This window comes from Dipodomys merriami, unplaced genomic scaffold (genome assembly GCF_024711535.1).
Source record: "Dipodomys merriami isolate MVZ:Mamm:240054 unplaced genomic scaffold, mDipMer1.0.p SCAF_341, whole genome shotgun sequence".
Classification (NCBI taxonomy): Eukaryota; Metazoa; Chordata; class Mammalia; order Rodentia; family Heteromyidae; genus Dipodomys; species Dipodomys merriami.
Window position 1 is genome coordinate 325,223 of NW_027204949.1, and position 7,250 is coordinate 332,472.

Genomic DNA, 7,250 nt, shown 5'->3' on the forward strand with positions numbered 1-7,250 from the left:
TGATTTGGAAGTGAATTGTACAATCATAGGTTTTCCAAGCCTAAAATTTTCACAAATTTGCTTTTCTTCAAATAGAAATGCTGTAAATTTTAGAACAGACATTAAAGTAGATTTAAGATTCATTTACAGGAATTTGTCCAGCATACATCCTCGATAGTGAAACTTTTCAAAATTTGGTTTTGGGGATTATTTCCAGGGTCTCACACAAAGTATTCAAGTGCAATCTCAATGAACTACATTCCCTGTACAAACAAGTTTTTTACTTCTCTTTAATACATACATAGACGTGTAATGGATAGAACCTATTCAATTCTCTTTGACCTTTTGAAAAATTGCTTGCTTTAATGATTGAAGTATTATACAAATTCATTTGCTAAGTGGAGTATATCAATTTCTCCACAAGTGCATTACTATATTTTGTGTCATCTTTTTATATTATAGTCCTACTAGTGAATTTTCTCTTTATTTATTCTTGGATACTAAAGAGGAACTTATTTCATATGCTCCTACTATCTACATATATTCTTTAAAGAAATATGCTATTTTGGGATAAGTTATATAGAATTAGAAGATATAAAAATACTGTACTATCTACATATATTCTTTAAAGAAATATGCTATTTTGGGAAAAGTTATATAGAATTAGAAGATATAAAAATACTTAGACTCAGAATCATTTTAGCATTAACATTGTAGCATTAACAAATATGTGTCTTCTATATGTTAGATATATTTTCACTTCTGTTATATTGTCTTTTGAATTATGAAAGAGTATAAGTTGATATTATACAGATTATTCTTGCTTTTCTTTACCCACTAATGCTTTCCATGTCATATTATAGAAACTTTTACTGATCCAATGCCCTGAATTTTTATGTTTATGTTTTATGTTTTTACATCTCACATTTAGTTTGATAATCATCTTCTATTTAAAAACTTTAAATTTTTGTATAAGGATTGAGGTAGTAGTCTAAGAAATTTTTTTTAAATAGAGGGAGGCAATAGGGCCACAACAACCATTTAAGATTCTATTTTTATTTCATAAAGTCATGGCATCCTTTTCAAAATCTATTGACCATAAAACTGAGATTTTTATTGTGAAAATACCATACAGAGGTGTTACAATTACACAACAGTATTAACCAAAGCATGCTATTTGCAGAGGAGTATTTAAAAGATGTAATTTCTTATAAAATTGAACTTTTAATCCAACAAAATGAATACCAGGAATCTATCACTTGGAAGATGTGAGCCGAAGTCAAAGGGAAGGAATAAAGGGAGTTATGCAGGAAGAGAGTGAAGGCATAATATTCAATGCAGATAGTATGAAACTAGAAAACATGAAAGTGGGGTGAGGTTTGGAAGGGTATAAGAAAGTTATTAAAGATCCATTGTACTTATAATTGAATTGTGGAATGGAAATTCTTTTGAACAACTATTTAATAAAAATATAATTAAAAACAATGGAGACATCTGATCTTCAACTGTATTCTCTTAAACCATGAATCAATATAATAGTTTCCTCCTCAGAAATTTTCTTTGCAGGTATTTTCCTCATAATGTCAGAAAACTGACCAATGCAATGAATATCAATATATCACATTGCCTATTGTAAATAGACACAATATAAAAATCACAGTAAAATTGTTAGAATTCATCACATGAAAAAATAACAGGAAGAAAGTATCAAATGATGAATTATAGTTTTTCCAAGTACTTTACCAATGGTATCTAACTTAATCCTCACAATAATCCCATAAAGTGGAACTTCGTCCATTTTTAATTCTCAGATGATGGTATTGACATCTTCAGAATTGTAATTACTAGTACAGTATTGCACACATGGTAAGTGTTAGCCTGAGGCGCATCTCCCGCTGTATCAAATAACCGCATTTTATTTTATGACAAAAATACCAGCACTTAGTCTACTAATTCTAGGAAAATTTCCCAGAATTATTGTGTACACTCTAATTATATTTGACTTTATCTTTGTTAGAAAATAGGTAGCTGTAATATGAAAACTCCAAGTTCATAATCAATTTATACATCCCTGGTGAAAAGAACTGCTAAAGTATAACATTCTTGATTTCAAGCTCAAAATAGTAGAAATCATAATCTATCCCTTCACTCAACACTGCACTGCCTGGGGATCCCATTTCTGTTTAACACAGTCATACCAAAAGAGTGTCCTGCCCAATTCCTAATGGAAACAGACTGCAGGTGTTATGGACCAGTCATTTCCACATTGTAGCTCACCTAGGTTGTTTACCATTAGAAGTATTTTGATTGCTTTTTATACCAAACATTCTGAGAGAAATATACTACTTTAAAATGTTATTAAAGCAAGACTGATATAAAAATCACCTTTGACCCCAGATAAATATTTTACCTTTCATATACCCCCAAATGCCGTCTGAGCTATCATTAATGTTAGCAACAAGGGGTTAAAAATCATAGACACCAAGACCGAAGCATGAATTAAAGACTCTCCAACTTGTCAATACAATTGGTTTAAAAAGTCATCAATACTACTTCATTTTTAAATTTTTCTTATGAAGATTCAATTATAAAATATTAACAGTTGAAAATAACCCATTTTCTTGGGAGTAGGACACAAAGCACAAGATTAAACCTAATCATTTTAAAGGACCTTTATTTATACTACAAATTCACTCCCATAACTACAATGATATGAAAAATAACTGAAGTACAGAAACACAAAGGAAGTAATTTAACTGCATCATCTACATTCAATGGACTGTGTTAATAGAAAACAAAGTTAAACTAATAATTAGCTTACCAAATTCACATACATTCTTTTATTCTATTTCATTTAGTTTCATAAAAACTGGATTTTCATAACATGATGCATAAAAAGCCTATATACCCACATATATTTTCAGATCTTAACAATATTTATTTCAGAAATGTCTTTAGCTCCATAGTCAATGAACTGAAATAATACTAAAATATTCAAAGGGTTTTCCGAAATTGCAAGACTCGCTCTGTGATGTTATTCATATTGGAAAAGATATTCAAAAAGCCTTATTTGTTAAGTTGCAATAGTTACTCCCACAAAAGAGCCATTAGCCCTTTGCATGTACAAAACAACTTCAGATACATCCACTATCTAAAGATGACACGTGCTTTTGTTTTTTTTTTGAAAGGAATAGCTAACAAGCATGTCAACAATACTGATTTTCAGTCAATATGATGGGATATTCAAACTTGATAAATATTGGGTTGATTACCTCTTAGTGTGAATAGATATGATCTTACAAAGAAAGTTATTTTCAACAGAAAGCCAGAAAGAGTTTATCCACTTTGTGTTTCACGGGAATAACCAGAGAGCAATACCTATTTGGTCCAGTTGGTCAAACTTACTCCATGAGCATATGTTAAAAGTATAACAAATTTAAGAAGTCAAATACATATTTTGTACCGACAGTCATCTTCCAGCACTAATTTACTACCTAAATATGTCTGAATCTTCTCACCTAACATATAATAAGAGCTGAAAGCGTTCTCTTTCATCTAACTTAATATTGTAAATCGTTTGATTCTGATGATATTATTTGACAAATAAAATGTACAAAATGACATGACAGAATACTGATACATAAAAACATTGCAACAAATTCAGCTCTTTTCAGCCTCACCCTGTCCACACTGGCAAGCAACATTGCAACAGCATATGCACACATATACACATACACACATATGCACACATGTACACACACCTATACATGCATGCTAAATTCAAAAAAAGTTCAAAAAAATTAATGATTAGTACAAATAATAATTTGCCTTACTACAAAAAAATACACAATCCAGTCACCACAGATGTTACATTTTACCTGCCTATCCACATGTGACCACTTAATTTATATTTAATTACTTAATTAACTAATTAATTCAATGATTTGTTTGGTGCTAATACTAAGGCTTGAACTCAGGGCCTGTCTCTGTCCCAGAATTTGTTATTTTTTTGTTTTAGTTTTCTCAAGGATATCATTTTACTGCTTGTACCACAGCTCCAGTTCTAGCTTTTGTTGGTTTATTTCAAATCAGAATCTAATACTTTTTTTTTGTTTGGTCTGGCTACAAACCACAATCCTCAGACTTCATCTTTCTGATTAGCTAGGATTAATGACATGAGCCAACAGTGTGGCTTCTATTTTTCCTCTATTGTTATCTAATGCACATACTTAGATAGTAATTTAAAAATGAGAGTATAGAAGCAAGATGTACAGTGATGATACTGTCCTGTCAGAAATTCAAGTTAGTAATGTAAATTTCTTCTTAAGAACACACACAAAAAATATCATGATATAGTATAAGAGAATTCACAATTGGACATATGAGCTTTAAGAGATTTCTAATAGATCCATTATTTATTGGTACCCAACATTAGAAAAAAATATATAATGTAGTACTAAAATAGAAGTCCTTTACATGACTACTTCCATTCTTTGTTTTTTTTTAAGACACTTGTTTTCATCTAAAAAAGTAGGCCTGTCTATTGTCTTCATGTGGTTTCAATGATTGAAGGTGCTTAATGAGAAATCAAAATGTATTAGTAGTACTTTGCTATCAATTAAATCTCACTCTTTCTTTTTGGAGAATATAATGATCAAAGAAATAGTTGAGAATCAGCAAGCAATTTTTCAGAATCATGCTTCCAGTGCAAGTGGATCAACAGTAAGTAATCCTCAATATCATTTTCCACAAAGTTTTGTCACAGATACATTGGCCTGCTTTCTCTTGCTGCTTTCATAGCCTGGACCTATTCCTTCATTGTACATGAAAGGTGTGATTCAACTGATTTCATTCAGATCTGTTCCTAGAATTATCAAGGATTTAGATTCTTGTCTGCAATATGATTAAACCTATGTCTCTTCATGTAGGCTGCTAAAAATGTATTTACCAAATTCAAGTAAATACATAAATTCTATTTCTATCTTTTTAAAACATAAAATTCTGCTTGCTCTATATATTGATCAGAGGCATGCATTTGTGGCTATCTAGGACATTGCACATCTGTCTCTCTTCCTCTCCCTTTAATGTTTCTCATAAATAATAGGATTGCTCTATAATTATCATAATTTATTTTGCTTTTATATTTTTGGTTGCATCATTTTACTTTCTGCTCTGCCATTTCCCAAATCATTTATATAGAAGGCATTATTCCTAGAATAAGCTGCACATGAAGACACCACTGGTCCTTATTTTCAGTCTGTATCTTTGAATACGGAGGAAAATCTATCCTGTGCTTCCATCAATTCCCTACTCTCCAGTTAGAATAATTTCGAATAGTAAAAATATAAAAAGGGAAAATAAATCATGGTGAAAAAACAGATGCAGAAAATTCACCGGATTTTTCTGAACAGTTCAACTAACTTGAACTATTAGGGAAATACTTGGACACCTCATTCCCACTGTCACTCAAAGTCTCTGGTTAGGCAATTCTGATGAAGACGAGGAACATGATGAAAAAGTGAGGAATGGTATCAATTGCAAGAAAAAATGGAGAAAGATCCAGGCAACTTTCTTCTTTTGGCTGCTGAAAATAATCAGGTTATTACAGTGCAGAGACTACTTTCCATAAAGGCCACTCATGTGAATACTAGGGATGACGATGAGTATACCCATATTCATCAAGAAGCCTACAGTGGACACTTAGACACTGTCTATGAGTTGGTGGCTGAAGCGGCACATATTCATGCAATAACTGTAGATGGCTGGACAACCCTGTGCAGTGCTTATATGTGGAATAATAATAGAGTGGCTTTTTTCTTACTTCATCATGATGGAGATACCAATGGCCCCCTTGCATCTTGCTGATGGTAATAGAGTTAGCAAAGACATGTTGGATCTGCTTCTGTTGAACCATTATGTCAAATCAGGTCTGAAGAACAACTTGGAAGAAACTGTATTTGATATTGCCAAAAGGATAAGTATGTATCACTACCTCTTTGAAGTTTTGGAAGGCTGTACAAATTGCTCTCCTAAGTCATAATGGTTCGGTTAAGTTCCTTAAATTTCAAAAATGCCATTTCATTCTGTTTCCATACAAAATATTTTCACAATCCAACTAACAACAATAGCTTACTGCAACAATTCATGGATTTCATGGAAGTCTTCCAAGTCAATTGCCTTACTTTGATGTCAAAATGTATTCAAGGGTTAGTTGTATATCTATAATGATTTCTGGAGAGTTTTTGCTTTTTTATTGTAATTAAGTGGTTACATAATTTCCCTAATTTCACAGTATTGTGGGATAGTGACACTCAGTAAAAATCACAAACACATTCTAACATTTCTGGAGAAAATTGTCTATCACAGTGTATAACATTTATGAGTTCCATGAGCTTTGCGATACTGTTATTTCTTCCACATTGGTTGGTATGTACATTTCTTTTGTTTTGCATAACATCAGCTGTTCCCTTTTCCCACATGTTCCCTCCCTTCTATCCCTGCCATTAACTTGCTTAGTTCATTTTGGTCAATGTCCAGTGCAACTAATGAATTTTTCCCTGATTTCCTCTATTTCTATGTCGTCTTCCTGGTTCCCCTTCATTGTGCACATATATACCATACATGTGATCAGCCGCATGGGGTTATTTAGTAGAGATTTGACCAGATGAGTGAAAGTCCTTTGTTTCCTAAGTCCTGTTAAATATGTCGTATTACCTAACATTTTGTTTTTAACATCCACTTATCAGGGAGACCATGTACTGTTGGTCTCAATGCTCTTGACTTCTTTGCTCAACATGATCACCTTCTAGCTCCATCCATTTCCCTGCAAATGCCATTATTTTGTCATTTCTAATGGCTGAATAATATTCCATTGTGTATAGATACCATAATTTTGGGATCCATTCATCTGTGGTGGGACATCTGGGTTGTTTCCATATCCTGGCTATTACGAACAGTGCGGCAATAAACATGGAGGTGCATGTGTCCTTTTATACTGGTTCCTGTTGTTCAGGATGGATGCCTAGAAATGGTATGACTGGGTCATAAGGGAGGTCAATATTTAGCTTTCTTAGGACTCTCCAGACTGTTTTCCAAAGTGGTTGTATAAGTGTACATTCCCACCAGCAGTGTAGCAGGGTTCCTCTTTCTCTGCATCCCCTACAGCATTTGTCATTGGCTGACTTGAAGATGTGGGACATTCTGACTGGGGTAAGGTGGAATCTCATGGTTGTCTTTATTTACATTTCCTTTACAACCAGGGATGGTGAACA

At 32.7% G+C, this 7,250-nt stretch overlaps 1 pseudogene; it reads left to right on the top strand.

Moving 5' to 3' along the window:
* Positions 1 to 5,354: 5,354 nt before the first annotated feature.
* Positions 5,355 to 6,019, top strand: LOC138803580 (ankyrin repeat domain-containing protein 49 pseudogene; annotated as a pseudogene).
* The last annotated feature ends 1,231 nt before the right edge of the window (positions 6,020 to 7,250 follow it).